Source organism: Sciurus carolinensis, chromosome 11 (assembly GCF_902686445.1).
Source record: "Sciurus carolinensis chromosome 11, mSciCar1.2, whole genome shotgun sequence".
Lineage (NCBI taxonomy): Eukaryota > Metazoa > Chordata > Mammalia > Rodentia > Sciuridae > Sciurus > Sciurus carolinensis.
In genome coordinates, this window is record NC_062223.1 from 120,638,626 (window position 1) to 120,656,415 (window position 17,790).

General features: G+C 39.7%; 1 long non-coding RNA gene across 2 annotated transcripts in view; it reads right to left on the reverse strand.

Annotated features, from left to right (window-relative positions):
- Positions 1–15,920, reverse strand: part of LOC124958061 (uncharacterized) — a 30,670-nt gene extending 14,750 nt beyond the window's left edge. For both annotated transcript variants that reach the window (XR_007103828.1, XR_007103827.1), the window contains exon 1: positions 15,784–15,920. This is a non-coding gene — a long non-coding RNA (uncharacterized LOC124958061). The remainder of the gene's footprint in view (positions 1–15,783) is intronic.
- Positions 15,921–17,790: the final 1,870 nt, after the last annotated feature.

Consider the following 17,790-nt stretch of genomic DNA (forward strand, 5'->3'; position numbering starts at 1 on the left):
AAGGCCCTGCACTTTTAATCAAACTTGCACAATCTTTTTCCATTAAAAAAATCATTATGGAGATATATTTACATATACATGAAGTACATTAAAATAAACTCACTTAAAGTGTATATTTTGATGAATTTTGATAAATGCATGCACTTCAATGAACACAACCAAAATTAAAACATGGAACATTCCCACCCTCTACCAGAACCCTTTGTGTGCCATCTTCACCCCTTAATAGACCCAGGCAGCCACAAATCTGTTTTCTGTCACTACATTAGCACATACATTAGTATTGTCCTAGGATTTCATCTAAGGGGAATTGTACAAAATACACTATTCATATCTGGATATTTTTACTCAGCATAAAATTGGTTTTGAGATTTACTCATGAGATCAATCTCAAACCATGTATTAGTAGTTTGTTCTTATTGTTGCTGAGAAGTGTTCCATTGTATGGTTTTCCCACAATGTGCTTATTCATTCACTGTTGTTGGATGTTTGAGTTTTCTCCAATTTGGACTCTTATGATGAAATCAGACTCAAACATTTCTGTATGAGTCTTTGAGTAAACATATATTTCACTCTTTTGGGAAACTGCTGAGGAATAGAATTGCCAATCATAAACTAAGTGTATGCTTAACTTTATTAGAAACCATGCAACAGTTATCCAAAGCAGCTGCCTAATTTTACCTTTCCAGAAGCAATGTTCTACATACTCACCAACACTTGTTAATGTATGTAATGTAGTGGTCTCTTATTATGCAATTAAATTTTAATTCCATGATTACTAATGAGTTTGAGCATCCATATTGACCATTCATATATCTTCATCTGTGAAGTGTCTGTTGAAATCTTTTGTGTTTGTTTTTATATTGGGTTGTTATTATAAATGTTATTGTTATATAATAAGATTATTAGATATAAGATTATTATGAGTATCTTATTGCCAAGATGTAAAAGTTTGGTTTTATTCTATGTTAATTTTGGGAAAAGTATTTTCTTCTCACCCTAGTTTTCAACATTCCTATTTCTTTTCTTAATAGTGTCTTTCAAAGAGCAGAACAGAAAATTTTAATTTCTTTGGTGTTAAGTTCATCATTTTTCTTTTATGATCAATGTTTCATTTGCCCTAAGTAATTGTGCCTACCCCAAGATTGATAAGTTCTTTTTTTGGTCCTGTTTCCTTCTAGAAGTTTCATTAAAATTTAGGTTGAAATTAATTACCCATTTTAAGTTACCCATTATATGTGATGTGTAGTAAAAATCAAGATTTATGGTTTTCTCCAAAAATACTCAGTTATTCTAACACCGGTTTTTGAAATGTCTTTTTCTCTCCCCATTGGCAATTCAACTGAGTTAGCTGAAGGAAATGTTGAACAACCAGCTAACTCTACTTGTGAGTGTCTATTCTCTCCCTGTCTGTATGCCTGTCCTCATACCTAAACCTGACTGTGCTGATTAGCACAGCTTTCTAGTAAACATAAAGTCAGGTAGCACAATCCTCCAACTTTGTTCTTCATCTAAAATTATATTTAGTCTATTATAGGTCCTTTACCATTATATGAATATTAGAATTAGCTTGTCAAATTCTACAAAAAAGTTTAAAAATTTAAATTACATTGTATTGATTCTAGGGATTAATTTGGGAGAGAACATTTGGTCTGCTACTAATTCATGAACATGGTTTATCTTGGCATTTACTTAGGTCTTCTCTAATTTCTCTCAACAATGTTTTTGCTTTTCCATTGTCAATGTATAGGTTTTGCAAATATTTCTGTACTTATTTCCAAGTATATAATGGTTTGGGATGTTATTGCTAACCACATCTTTTAAAAATTTCATTTTCCCTTTTTTCATTGCTGATGTATAGAAATACAATTGATTATTGTATGTTGATCTAGCATGCGGTGACATGCCAAATTCACTTAGTTCCAATGATTTCTTAGATTCCTTAGGATTTCCTATGCACATAATAACATGGTTTGTAATTCAAACCAGTTTTACATCCTTTCTATTAGCTACATCTTTTTTTTTTACATGTTTTTTTCTTGTGTCACTTGCTAGAACCTCAAGTACCGAGATGACTGACAGTGGTGAAAGTTGATACTGGTAACAAAGCAAAAATAACACCTAAGTGTTCAGCATTAAGTTAGAAGTTAACTGCAGGATTTCATAGGTTGAAAAGTTTCCTTTGCCAGGTTGAAACTTTTCCTTTGCTGAGAGTTTTAATCATGGATGAGTGTTGAATTTTGTTAAATGCTTTTTCTGAATATCTCAAGATAGTCTTATTGTTTTCTTGGTTATGATGGTGAATTTCAGTGGTTGATTTTCATTGTTAAACCAGCATCGCATTCTTATTGAAACTTTGTTTGATCATGATGCCCTTTTTAATACAATGTTGAATTAGTTTGCTAATATTGAATAATACTCTTGTGTCTCTATTTATACAGGATATTGATTTGAAACTTTCTTTTCTTTTAGTTTTATTATTTGATTTTCATAGCATTGTATTTCTGAATTATAAAATGAGTTGGCATGTGGTTCTTCTTTTTCAGTTTTCTTGAAAAAGATTTTGTGAAAACAATGTTATTTCTTCTTTATAGTCTTAATAAAACTCATAAGCAGCACTGTCTGAGATTGGAGTTTACTTTTTGGAAAGATTTTGTTATTAATTCAATTTATTTAAATGTGTTTTACATTTACTCTTACATTTACCATTTTTGTCCTGCTCATTTCTTTGTGCAAATCTACCTTCCATCTGATGTCATTTTCCTTTAGCCTGAGCTTCCTTAACACTATCGTGTTTGTAGATATACTGGTGACAAATTCTTTTAGCTTTATTGTTGTTGTTGTTTACATAAAATAATTGTACATTATTTATGGAGTACAGTGTAATAATTTGATATATGTATGCAATGTGTTAGTTTGTTAGTTTTGATTTTTTAAAAATGTCTTTATTTTGCCTCTACTTTTGAGTAATAAATAGTCTCAATAGATATAGAATTCTGGACTTCTTTTTTTTTTTCACCTTAAAAATGTCACTCAGTTACCTTTGTGCTTGAGGGATGTCTGCAGTCATTATTACTGTATTTCTTTGTGTATGTTTATTTTTTTTCCCTCTGAATACTTATATAGTGTTTCCTTTACCTTTGGTTTATAGCAGTTTTGCTATGATGTAGCCATTTTCTCCTCTTTTGAAATGTTCTTTATCAAATGTTTTTGATCTCTGGATTTATAATTTTCATCAAATTTGGTAATTTTTGACCATTATTTAAATATTCTCTTGTGCTTGCCCATATGGAACATCAATTACATGTATGCTAGATTGCTTTCTACTGTCTTAAATGTTGATGATGGACTCATTTTTTCAATCTTTTATCTTTCTCTACTTCAATTTCAATAATTCCCATTGCTGAAAGTTCACTTATCTTTTCTGTAGTACCTACCTTCCTTTAGGGAGGTTTTAATTTCAGATATAATAGTTTCCAGCTCCACAAATTCTAATTTGATTCTTTTCTATAAACTTATCTCATTAATTTTATATCTTTTCTTTAAATCCTTAAACATATTTATTTTTAAGTTTTTACAATTTTAATTTACACACTGTAACTATACATATTTATACAGTGCATGTGAAACTTCAGTATAGGTATACAATGTGTATTGCTCTTATCAGGGTAATTGGTATATTCATCACCTCAATCAAATATATTTATATTAACTGTTTAAAAGTCATTATCTGCTTCTTTCACCATTTCCGTGTGTTTTGTCATTTTTATTGCCTGAATTTTTTTTTTTAAACTGGCTGTGGGTTCTAGATCTAACAATTTTTGTATTGAATGTCACTTGATTTTGAATATTGTGACTGTTACATTGTTGTGTATCTGGATTTTGTCGTCTTCCTTTAAAGAGTGGTGCATTTTGTATTGGCAGGCTATTAAGTTATTGTGTGTTAGCCTCACTTAAAAAAATTAAAAGATGAGTCTAAAATAGTCTTTCCCCCCAGGATAGTTTTGCCAGCTTACTGAGGAGTAGCCCTCTCTACTGAATGTCCTGAAGTCCAGTGAATTCTCTCCATGGAGATAAAATAATTTTTTCTTTTACAGCTCCCTAATATTTTTTCCTTGCATGGCCTTATGGAGTTTCTTCCTGAATATGTGCAGCTTAATATTTAATGAAAGACTGAAGGGACTATTATGCAAATTTCTGGAGTTCTTTTCCTGTGCAGATTCTCAATGGATTCTATTCCACAAATTCCCGCTGCCTCAGCCTGTTCGAACTCTGATTTCTGTCCGCTCAATTCAGCAAGATTGTGTTTTGCTTGGACTGGTTTTTTCTGTACTGTGGCCTTAAAGATGCTTCTAGACAGAATGCCAAGCGTATTGGAGGACTCATCTAGTTTGCATCTCCTTTGTCAGGGATCACAATTTGGCACTTCTCATTCTCTAATGTATATAAAAAAAACTATCACATCTTTTGTCCAGTTTTCTAGTTATTTATCACAGGAGGGTGAACCTGATATTACTGTTGAACACAGCCGGGCAAACCTGGCATTAGAGGCTTTGATATATTCCATGACAGACGATATATTTTTTAACCAACTTACATAACAGAATGCTCATTTAGTCTATGTTTCTTCTAAAGAAATAATGGAGGAGAGTACAAAGCCTAACAAAAAATGAAGATGCATGATTTCCGTATGATCACATTAATACACATTTTTAATAATCCTTTCCAAATAGCAAATAAGATTAGTGCATTTGAGTTAGTGATAAAGAATCCATGCTAGCCTATAGGAATCACCTCTTTCTCTTCATTAGTCACTTGTTTAATAACATTTTTCTAAGTTTTTTTTTTGAGAATATAATGTTCACAATTAAGCAGTCTTCAGAATTTTTTTTTTTCAAATGAAAATTTTGGTCTATTTCTAGTGTTTTGGCACAATATTTATTAACATCATTTATTCACTTATAGTGTGCTTACTATGTGCTTAATACTTAGCAGCATTCCAGATATTTTATATACATCTTTTTAGAGTCGTCACACACTATGAGTTAGGGCCTTCTATTATCTTCACTTAATAGATGAAGAAATTAAGATTTAGAGATATAAAATAATATATCCAAGGGCACACAACCAGAAAGAAATGGGGGCTGAAATCTGAACCAAGGCACATTGGTTAGAAAATGCTGGTAACCACTGGGCTATCCTCAGTGTCTCTTTTCCCAATCTTCATGATTTTTCAGAATTTGCATTTTTAACCAAGTATCTTAACTCTTCTTTTATTTCTACTCATGTGAAGTACTGAAAGAATAGCAGTTACAAGCAATAAATATGGAACCCTTTAGTGAACACTGGAAACACTGGATGTGTGTTACTGATGAATTCACTTCATCTCTTTCTACGTTTAGGGCATTCCTAGCAGATGGATCTATATGTGAAACAACAGCAGAAGCACCAAACAGAGCTCATTAATTCAAATGCAACGTGGCTGTGTTCATAGCAACTCCACATGGGTGCCGTGAGGGTAGAAAAGAAGGAAACGCATTTAGATACATAGGTACTAGTAATGAAAAGGTGTGTCTGAAGTCCATAGATCAATTTGGTATATCAATGGCTACAACACCTACATAGATTTAATTAGTGCTTTTCTCATGAAGACCATCAAGTACCTAAATATATGACAGAATTTTATTGTTAGTGGTTTTAGGGGTGAAAATCATTTACCAAATAAGAGACAAGAAGAACCACACAGAATAAGAGCTGGGAAAGTACAGTGTGCTGGAGGTAGAGGAGACCCAAAGGAGGGACAGATCAGACTAGTTCATCTATGTAAAGATGAGTAAGAGTTGGCCCAGCATTTGGAAATAACTAGAGCTGGAGAGAGGGCATTCTAGGTGAATGGAACAATATGTACAGCAGCACAGAGGCAGGCAACAGACCATGTCCTTTTTGATAAGTAATTTAACATACATATGCCATGGGCTCAGACCAAGTTAAAATCTTAGTCTTCTATTCTGAAGAGTCTACAGTATAATGGATAAAGTGCAAGTATAGAAAGAAAATATTGATAATCATGACAGGGGTCTGATAAGTTATCTGTGAAATGAGTGAACGTCAGGGAGTGCTGAGTGCCGATAGGGAGACCTGCAGGAGGACAGAGCAGGGGATGTTCAATTTTGCATGACATGATCTTCAGAGTCCCTGGAGGAGAAGCAGGACTTGATCTAGACTTTGCAGAGTGAGTAGAAGTTGAGTAAATGGAGGAGAAAAGATATCCCAAGGGAGCGAAGAGCAGCAGGAGCAGAATGGAGCAGGGCAGAGGCATGAGAGGAGGCAGGAAAGAAGGAAGAGAGAGAAGGGAGGAACCAGACCACGGCACCATGGTGGGCGTGAGTACCAGAATGGGGCACTTGGAGTCTGACTTGGTCCCACAGTTTGGGGGGAGTCCTTAAAGCATTATAGGAAAGGACCTGACTGCATAAAAGTTGCCTAGGGCATTTTTGGACTAAGGTGAATCATAAATAATTGGACACATTCCAAAAAACATTTCTCACAATATTAAACACCTACTGAGCACCACACACAGGGTATACCAACAAATAAATGCATTCCTTGCTCTTAAGGAATTTTACCAATGACAGTAGCGGTTGAGAAGGATGAATCTGCCCGGGTGTGAAGCAGCTAAGATGATTTAGGAACTAAGACCTAAGGAGGTGGGAGGTACAGGGACAGACGACCTGAAAAGCAAAGGATGGATATTTGTGCTTTCAGAGAGTTAGGAATGGCAGGCTTGGGATTGACCAAAGAGAGCAGAGAGAAGACCACACTTTTGAGCCAGCATTTCGGTGGCATTAATGGTGGAAATTCAGTCAAAATTATTGAGTGTCCACTAGATGCCAGACACTGTTCTGTTGTAGGCATGAGGACACATCAGTGAACAGAAACAAAGTCTCCACCGGCATGGAACATATATTCCGGTAGAAGACAGTTCAACCATCTTTACTCCTACTAGGCTTTCTTCTTCTCTCACCACTGTTTGACCTATTATGTCCTCTGTGTGCATGCAATAGAAACATTAAAAAGGCCACATTTGTAGTTTTAAAAATTCTAGTAGCCACATAAAAATTGGGAGAACAGGTTTTTATTACCATATTTCACCCACTATATTAAAAATATTATCATTTTAACAATTGATTCTAAACATTAAGATGTTTGCATTCCATTTTTACAGAGTTTTTGAAATTCAATGTGTATTTTAAAACTTATTCCACTTCTTCATTTAGAAGCTAAATTTTCAGTGGTTAATGTAAAATGTGGTCCTACCAAAACAGTAATGTTGTGTTATGATTAATAAAAAAATAGTTCTCACTGTTCCAATTCCTTAGTCACACGGGACCCATCTCAAATGGCCAACAGTCACACTGGCTGTGGCTGCCATATTGACTGGCACAACTATCATCTGATCCCTCTTTATTTAATTCTCTTTTGTTTCACTAGGCCCCCCAGATACACCTGCCTCCTATAATCAGCAGATTCCTGCATTCTCTCATGAGCACAGTGAAAGCACCCAGAAACCACTCTGGACACAGGAACTCACACAAGAAACTTTATTAGCAGAGTGTCTGCTCTTAAGGGCGAAAGAGCGAGAAAGTGAGAGAGTGAGTGGAAAAGTGAGAAAGAGAAAAGAGAACAAATAGTCAGGGAACTACCCTTAAATATGTGAAAGCCCGTAGGTTAATTGAACCAATGACTGACAAGAAAGTTAACAATCTAGATTACGAAGTGGTGTGTGGGGAGGGGGCAGAATCAGGGGAGAAATCACTGCAGCCTGTTCCTTACACACAGCACCATAATTGAGGCTCCGTTTTCTCATCTCTCAAATGGGGAAACTGGCAGCAGCTGCTTCACAGGTGACTGTGAGCAGTCTCTAAGGTTACATTTGTAGGTGTCAGTAATAGTCCCTCTCTCCTCCCTTCTTATTCTGTCTCACAGAGAGACATGATCCATTTTTCAAGGCTTCGCTGAACCTCAATTTTCCATAACATTGTTCATCACTACTATGGAACATTCATTAATTCCAGAGTTGATCCTTACACTTTGACCCTTAGTCACCACCACAAGTTTTTCCTTTGCATTTGTTATATACGTTATTCCAACATCACTCCTTCAGACCAGGACTGGAGTTCTCCATCTCCCCCTAGCATTTCTCACAGTGCTAAGCTCAAAATTTAAAGTGGACACATAATCTTCATATGTTTTGATGGACTGATTGATTGAGGTTGTCTTTGAGATGTTCTTAGTGACCAAGGGAATTCTATTTGGAATTTTAAAATTATAGATTGGAAATTCAGTGTTTCATGGATAATTAAGAATTGACTGTGATTTGCTCTCCGATAGTGTTCATCAATATCAAGTTATTTTATGTTAAATTTTATAATAAATTGATTTTTCTTGAAGTGGATTAATGCAATCGTATTTCAGAATTCTTAAAAAATAAAGGAGAGAAACTTGATCTGTCAACCTATTGCAGTCCTTTTGACTATTTTGGTGTTACCCTCCTGCTATTTAAGTTACTCTAATATTATATTATTGCTGTAATACATTGGTAGTTGCTAGGTAGAAAATAGACTGCTTTTTCTTTTTCATAGATAGTGAAACCAAGATTCAGAGACTCAAGAAAATTAGAAATCAAGTGAAGACACAAGAGAAGCCAAGTGTCTTGACAGCTCCTCCCAGCACGGAACCCCCAGGTTACATTAGCACAGCTCCTCCCAGGAATCACTGTTTTGAATTTCCAGGACTGATAGGAATTAGAGCACAAGGCATTCCCAGGAAATTACACTGCCTTTATTTTCTTGCATGTTTAATTGCTTTCTAAGGTTATGCCAAGGTTTCTTAACATCTGTACAAAACGGGGACTTTGCCAAAACCAGAGGACTATGGTGTTCCGTTGCATCTCGTTCTTTAACAGAACCTGGTTTCGACCAGATTATTGAGGCTTTGTTAGACCTTAAACAGCTTTGACAGTTTAAATTTGAGATTTAACCTCTCCATAAGGCTGTTAAACCAGCCAGAAAATCTGGAGCATTTGAGAAATTCTCCAAGTTGAGGGGACACCGTGGGCTGGAGGGAGCCTGATGCTGGAGCTCAGGACCCAGAAGCACGTGGAAGCTGGGGAGTTGTACTTGGGGTGCTCGGGCTGTGAGATCCCCAAATTCCAGGGATCCATGGTCTTCAGTTCTGCCCTCCCCCAGCTAGCTCTGGCCATTCTGGTCCTTTTCTTAGAATGGGCCTCTAGCACCTTGGCATTTTCAGCAATAGGCACGTTGCCCGCTGTGTGGAATGTGCTGCTTGTCCGTTTAGTGAGCGTTTAGGAGCCCGTGACATACACGGAATGTGGAGAGGTTCAGAAATAGATCTGAATGCCGTCAGAGGTGGCAGGCCTCTTTATTTGTAGATACATAATGGGGCTCAGTGCTACTGTGACTTGCCTGACGCCTGCTAACTAGCCAGTCTAGCGCCATTCGAATAATCCCAGGTGCCCTATTTCAACACGCTTTGATTTGACACCGCCTTTGTTCAGGTTTACAGTTGGCTGTTCATACTCATCAAGCAGGGGCCTGGACTTCCCGTCTAAAAGCGGACAGAGGTGGGGTAAATTCCAGCCCCAAAGCCTGTTTCCTACCCACTCTCAAATCTATTTTCACACAAGATCCCTCTTCTGCCTTTCAGACTTTTATAACTTTTGTTTTACCACAGTTTCTTCTGTGTCTCTCCAGCCTCCTTGCCAGCAATCAAGTCCTGAGGATTCCCGTAGGAGCCCCCAGCCCACTTTATCCAAATATAGCTCCAACTGTGACAAGGAACAACCCTTGGCTGCCTGCAGAACTTACCAAATGCTTGGAAGGTCCCAGATGAGGAGGAATGATCACGGCCACTTTTTTGAACAGGGTGACTGAAAGGACCAAGAGGAAAACCACGCAGACTCAGAGGCACCCTGACAGACAGGACGGATGCCCCCGCCCGTGCAGGCCCCCCGTGTACTTGCTCTGGGATGAATGTGACAGTGACCTGGAACTCTAGGGCGTGTGGTTTGGATGGTCCAGCGCATTCATGGCCTCTCTTGATCCTCCCCTTTCTCACCCTTTAGAAAGCTGAGAAGCGGCTTCCACACAGCTCCAGCTTCACTGGGGCTGGACTGAGAGGCAGGCTGGCCTGTCTGCACAGTAACCTGTCATTTCCTGTCAGGGCTCACAGGAGATGGAAGCCACTGTGGAGCTTCTTATTGACACAGGCTTTATAAGCCCTGAGTAGGTCTGCTCCCGCCTCCATCCTGGACAACCCGGCTTCTCCATAACCTTCCCCAGCCTTGCTTCTGCTATTGATGGCTGGACATGGTTTTCCTCGGTGACCCACTATGCAGGGCCACAGCAGAACCTGAGTTCCACATTTGGGGAACCGACAAAGGGTTGACACCGGTTTCTCAGCTCCATGTCCCGTGAAACGCGTCTAAGACACAATTTCCTTTTTTTGAAGTGAATTTCACTTGATTTGTAAATGACACCTGTGGTCTTGTTAGTCTCCCTTTATCTGTGTCTGCACACGGCCGTATATTAGCCACATATGGCTACTGTGTGCTGGAAATGGGGCTAGTGCAAGTTCAGACTTCTACATATAAAGTACATGCTAGAGTTCAAAGAAGGTAATATAGCTTATTTAAAACTTTTATATTGGCTATATGATGAAATAATAATATTTTAGTATATTAGGATTAAACAAAAAATATAAAATTAATTTCACCTGTTTCATGTTACAGAAATGAAATTTCTATCACCTGTTTCATTTTACTTTGTTCACGTGGCTACTAGAAAAGTTTGAGTTCACTATGTGAGACTTGCATGCTATTTCTACCCTCCAGTGCTGATGTGCACCAATTATTTTCTCTAAAATGCAAACTGCATGTTCCTGCACTCCTATCCCTATTTGAAAGATGTGGGCTGAGAATCCCGTATGTCTAGGATTATTCTTCATCTTTCACTCTGTACAAGGAGAAAACCGTGAAAGACTTTTTCTCCCTAAGAGTTAAGAACAGCAGTGGGAGAGACTCAGACTCTCCATTGGTCCCTAGTCCCAGAATAGATCTGAATAGGTAAAAACAAAGAGGCCGTGGACTTGGATGAGGACAGACTGAAAGCTGCTGGCGTTTCGTTTCTTTTGTTCTCATTCTTGGCCATTGGAATAGAAACTGGTGGGCAGTTGGTGGGGTGGACGCCTCTGCAAAGTGGCCTGATCAGATTCCTGAGCTTCTAGGTCATTGGGCAGGATGGCACCTGGCCGGAGCCAACGTCCCTCCCTTCTGACCTTGAGAGGTGTGACAAGTGGATCTGCATTCATGGCTCTGTAAGCCACTATTGAGTGTCTGTGATGTGCGGGGCATCGATCTTATCTTATGAGAATTTAGTGAGCCTGCAAGGAAGTAAGCAGAGGACGTGAGAAAAGATAGCACTGGACATCAATGAACAACAATGGAACAAACTGGAGAAAGAGGAAAAGTTAGTCTTCCCTTCCTGTACTTTTTGCTCCTTTTTCTTCAAAGTCCCTGGCACTTACAAATGAATGAGTGAATAAATAAGTTGTTTGTATCCAAATAAACAGATTCACTTATAAAATAAAGCCATTTTGGCTGTTGTGATTTATCTTTTAAATTTCCAAATAAGCTGCCAGAGATGTCAGAAATCAGTTTGGAGCAAAGAAGGATTCAATAAATACTGGATGGATTAACAGTTAACTGAAAACGTTCGATCCCTGAGAATGTGAACACGTCCTGCATTTATCTGATTCAGCTCTTTCAGATGGATTCAGGGAAATATTTCTCCTCAATCCAAACCAATATCACTTTACATCATTGCAAAAATGCTATCATATTATATGTATGCTTTCTTGTGGGAGTTGATGTGATCATTCTTTGTTTTTGCTTTGCTGCTTCTTCCTCTCTTTCTTTTCCATCAACTTCACCTCCTTCCCTGCAACACTCATGAGCATCCTAATACATGTCTGTTTCTATCTTCTTCTATGTTCATCACACACATACACATCATCAGCAGCAGCAGCATCACCATCATGCATATATAACAGACCTTTTGTCACAGCACATTCTAATTAAATGGAATAAAATTGTATCACTTGCTCAGTTCTTTCCTCAACAAATGATACTTGAGGGAAATTCCCCCAGGACATGTAGTAAAGCTTCGCCTCCTTTTACTGACTATATAATATTTCACTGTGGGGATTTTTTTTTATCATTTCCCATATATTCCCTTAGCAATAGGCATTCTTTTTTTGTTTCCAGTTGTGCTTGTTTGTTCCTTTTCAACACTACAAATAACGTTTGTTCATCTATCTTTGGTTTTTTTTGGGGAGGGATACTGACATTTTTATGTATATCAGCTATATTTCCAGGAGTGAGATTACAGACTATATATGTTAAGATTTTAGAATATTACCACATTACTTTTTAAAAGGGTAAACATTCTCATTTTTATCAGGTATATAAGAAAAAACTCTTTCGTCAGATCTGTTTCCTATAAAAGTATTTTGTCAGTATGATAGATATAAATTAATAATTACTCTAGTTACCCGAGTTCTTAACCACTGTTTGGGAAAGTCTGAATGCCTTTTCAGAATATTGCTTTTAATGAAAATAAATTACACATGATTACAAAGAAAAATAATTATACTAAAATATGGTTATCAAATTTCTCTAAAATTCAATTTGTGATATAAAAATCTGTCTTTATTAATATATTAAATAGCAAGTGCTGATTGCAGATTTAATAGCTACCCCAAATTCAAAGAAGTGATGAATATGATTGATATTTTAAGATATGTGAATCAACTATAACTTGATCTAGAAATATCTGATTTCTATTGGAGATAGTCTTAGGTACTGTTCACAATACTGTGGTTTATTGCATGCACTTGACATTGAAGTAAACACTGCATTTCAGTTAGAAATGAATGGAACTAAAAACCCAATGTTTATTCAAGTTCACTATTATCCATAGACTCTTTAGGGCAACCCTGTGCCCCAGATTAAGTTCTCCTGCTCTAGACTGTCATAGAAAAGAGGCCATAGAGACCATCTTATGCTACTCCTCCATTTTATGGGTAAAGAAAGTATGTTTCAGGGACATTACCCTAAGTCTGTGACAGACCAAGAATTGGATTCAGATGCCCCTGCTCCCTCCCTAGGATTCTTTTGCCACAAATATTACATTTCATCAGGGAATATCTTAGCAGATGAAGTTTCCTTAGACTCCTCTGTTTGGCTCCAACCCCTTCATTAGATGAGGGGTTGAAAAACTGCAGCTCATAGGCAAAATCCTACTGCCTCTTCTTGTAAATTAAGTTTTAATGAAAGCTGTGCCCATGTGCTCACCAATGGCCCGCGGCAGCTTTCCTGCTACAATGGAATTAAGTAGATGCGACAGACCACAAGGACCACAGAACCTACAATATTTACTATCTGGCCCTTAGCAGGAAAAGTTAGCCAGCCTTAGCTTAGTCCCACAGGTGACATGCACTCTAGCCTCAGCTGTACTTTGATGGTCTATCTTCTAATTTGTGGAACTCGGGAGCATAATAGTAAAACGATTTCTCTTATCCAAGAGATCTAAGGCCTCCCAGTGGGTATCTGAAAACTCTGTACCAAACCCTATATACAAGCACTGCAATACCATGGCAAATGATCTGATGATTGAGATGTTTACTCAGTGACTAGCAGTTGGGTAGCATATACAGTGTGGATACACTGGCCAAAGGATCATCCATGTCCCAGGTGGGATGGAGAGGGACACTGGAAGGTTGCATCACACTGCACAGAATGGTATATATCAAAAAATTTATGAAGTGTCCATTTCTAGAACTTTCTATTTAATATTTTCAGAGCATAGTTGACTGCAGGTAACTAAAACTGAGGAAGGTGAAATTGTGGATAAGAGAGGACAACCGTATTCTTGTTTTAGGAACTGTGCAAATGCCATTCCCATTCTCAGAAATACTGAATCCCCAGCCCCCACTCCTGTGATTTTTGCTCCCTTCATGAAGCTTTCCCTGTCCACCCTTCCCGCTGTCTGGGTATGTGCCCCTAATGCGCACCCTTTTAGTGTCCCGAGCCCACCCAGAGTAGCACTAGTCAGGTTTTACTGAAGCTGTCTAGTTTGTTGTCTGTCTCCTACACTGAAAATAAGCTTCCTGTCTTGCTCATGGTTGTATCCTCAGTACCTGAAGAGATGCTGAACATATTTATTGAGTGTGAGAATGATCCAAGCATGTGAGACTTGTCCTCGGTGGCCACTGCCTCAGCATCCTCGTCTTTGCCTCTCTGTTCAGAGCTAACCCAGCCCAACTCAGCTCCTCCTTAGGTGGTCTCATTATAGTCTTCTTCTTCTGTTAAAATATGCTTCCAGAAAATAATCTGATAGACTGATTCTTACATGTCTGATACGGCTAAGTGCCCGGGGAGCACAAACTGTGTCTGTGTGGTTTACCTCATCTATCTAGTGCCCAGCACGATGCAGAGCACAAAGGTATTCTGTAGGTGCTTGCTGAATAAGTTGCTTATGGTAGCTCAATATTGGGGTTAAACCAAATGAATGTACCTCTAACTGTGTAATTTGTGGCATCAGGGAGCCAAGTGTGAGATATTCTGGGAAATAAAATGTCTTCCATTGTGCTTCCTAAAGATCACTAATTCAAATTCTTCCCCTTCCACCCAGGTCTAACTGTTAGGCTGGCCCATGGATAGTTTTGCACGTTGGGGTTGAGTGTAGGTGATAGGAAATGTTAGTGCAACTTGAATTAGGAGAGGTGTGGAAACTGAAGAAAGACAGCTGCTTTGTGAGGAAGAGTTTACTATCTTTACAGCTCCCAGATTTTAAGTCCCTTCTACACCTTCAGTGCAGGAGTTAGTATTATTCCATGTTTATGAGTAACTTTGAGGTTCAAATTCTGAACTCCAATACTAGCTCTACTCAGAGGTCAATCTCGCTGGCTGTGGACAGGAGAGAACACAGGGAGGGCCCAGAGCTGTGAGACCGGAAGCCTTCCTCTCAGGGCCAATCCTCTCAGGCCCCCTCTCTCTTTCATCAGGGCCTTGGGGGTTCCTGGTGTCTGGGATTGGGGTTGTTCCAGCCATGGCTGCTGCCCAGTGTTCTACCTTTCTCCAGTTCCTGGTTGTTGTGTTTTCTATCTGCCCTGACTAGGGACAGAGTGTATCCAGGTGAAGGGACCTGACCACCCTTTCCACCTGCCAGAGAGGAGCAATATCTCTCAACAATGTTCCCAGGTCTTTTGTAGCCTGTAGGAGGGCTGGGGAGCTGATGTAGTTACCACTTCTAAGATTTTTCCAGTTACCAGAGAGAACTTGTGGTAGACAGGACGTGCAGGGGGAAAGGGAGAACAGAATGCATTTCCTCCCACATCTCTGATGTTTTAGCTTTGCTTCCCCCTGGGGCTGAGGCTGGGCAGGATGAGCTGGATTAGCTAACAGCGATCCTCTCTCCACCTTCCTAGACTCTCAGATAATATTTCTTTTTGGGAAAGGATTCACAGCTTCTCTCTGGATTTAAGGTGTCTTGCATGTGGGCTTCCAATACCAGGCCAATTTCTGTCCCAGTCCACCCTCTCCTGGTCTAGCCTGCTTGAGAAAAATACTTTGTTCTCAACTCTCACCAGTTTTAGCCACCCACTCCCATGCCCTGCCCCTGCCAGAGGCTATGTGCAGATTACCTGAGGTCATTTGGTCTTGACCGCTCAATGCCTCCTTTCCCGGGCAGCTTGCCCACCTGGGCCTGGGTTTATGAGGTCTTCATGAGGTCTCCAGGTGGTCTAGCCTGCGGGGTTACATAAATGGTGAATGCATACAGATGGTATCCTTGACCAAAATAATGCCTGTACCAAGTCAGGTCAGGGAAACTATGTAAGAGCCACAAACTTCCCAGCCCCCAAGGCGACTATGGATCCCTTCCTTTCTGGAACATACCACCAGCCCGGGGATGGACTGTGACGAATATTTGGCCTCAGGCAGTGCCGGAGCCCAGGGAAAGCTTTAGTTGCATGTGTGTTTTCTCACAGAATTATAAAGCCCAGCAGCTCTCAGTGCCAGAGGCTGCAGAGGGTTTCTGCGTTTTTCGACTATTCATTAGTGATTACACACCCCCCTGAACACCTGCAAGACCAATTCATAAAGCAAGCATTCATGGACTTTGGCAAGGGCTTCATGGGAACTGCAGGGTACGGGGTACAGTCATTGTATCTCCAGATAAAAAACATTCTCTTACCAAGGAGGCCTCTGAAAATAGGAGCAGGCTGCAATTTCAGTTCAACACCACAGGGTATTAAAAAGAAAAGTGTTACTTCACCTCGCCTCTTTATAAAGTCAGCTCACTGTGGGGCTGTGGCATTCCTGGACAAATCCTCTTTCACGACCCTTTCGGGGGCGAGAAGAGGGGAGTGGTGGGCACTGGGTTGATTGTGACAGGGGACAGCCCGGCCGTCCGTGCGTTGAGGCATGCTCTCCTGCAAGCTACACTGATTTACAGCAGGATAACAGGAAGCACGGAGCCTGGGTGGCCTGCTGTGTAATTCTGGGTGACAGATTGCTCCTGCCACTTATAAAAACGGCACCATAATTAATCCAAAAAGACCAACAATAATAAATAACCCATGTAAAAATAACATCTTTATACAGAATATGGGATGGCCTTGAACGGGATTCTTTTTCACCTTTATATTTTCTTCTGAGTGCTCTCCATTAAATGACAAAAGAGCAGAGGCCAGAACAGTCAGGCTCTGACAGATAATGCCACATACACGGCATCCTGCCTGAGCCCGAGTTGAGCGGGCAGAGCAAGGGGAGTCTGAGCAGTCCTGTGGGGACCATTTTACAGACTAGGGATGCTGAGTCTTGTCCAGGCATCTGAAAACCTAAAAATATTTTGTCTATAGAAGCAAGCCGAAATTTATTTTGATCTGCTAGTGGATGAAGTTGGCCTGCCCAGGTGATTTAACGGGGCTTTTCTTGAGTGAATGAGTGTGTGTGTGTGTGTGTGTGTGTGTGTGTGTATGGGGTTAGGGGAAGGCTCCAAATATCTCCCCTACTCTGCCAGTGTAGACAGCCCCTAGTGCTCAATTAGCCTCCCGAAGTGCTTCATTTTCTGAGAACGGCTTATACACGGGGAGCGACGGTGCTCGCAGTATGTTTCATCCCCACACATATAAACGCGCATCGTCGCAAACGCATTTCAGTTAGAAAGGACTTTTAATAGGACATCTGGCGCTCTTCCACTACTTCTTGTCAAGACAAAGTAGGCTTGCTTGTTAATATCCTCTAGCCACCAGTGGATGGCTCGAATCTGCAGAAATAATTTTTTTTTTTTGTCTCTTGTGATTGATTCATCTAGTAAAAGGGGGCAAAAATAAAACCTAAGGAACGGTGGTCAGAATGTCCAGCTGTATCACTGCCCTGGAGGGTGGGGGAAGCTCTGACCAGGGACTCACAGCAGAGGGAGCGATGGGGTGATGGGGTGATAGGGGTGGATGTGAATCGGTCCTGAGCATCCTGCTCTGCTTCCATGGGGGGAGGTGGAAGAGAATCATGCCTAAGATTATGGATTGTGGAGCTGACTCCCTGAGTTCGAATCCCAGCGCTGCTACTTACCAGCTGTGAGACCTTAGACTTGTTTCTTTAACCGCTCCAGTTTTCAGAGTTGAAGGAACATCCTTAGTTCCAAATGG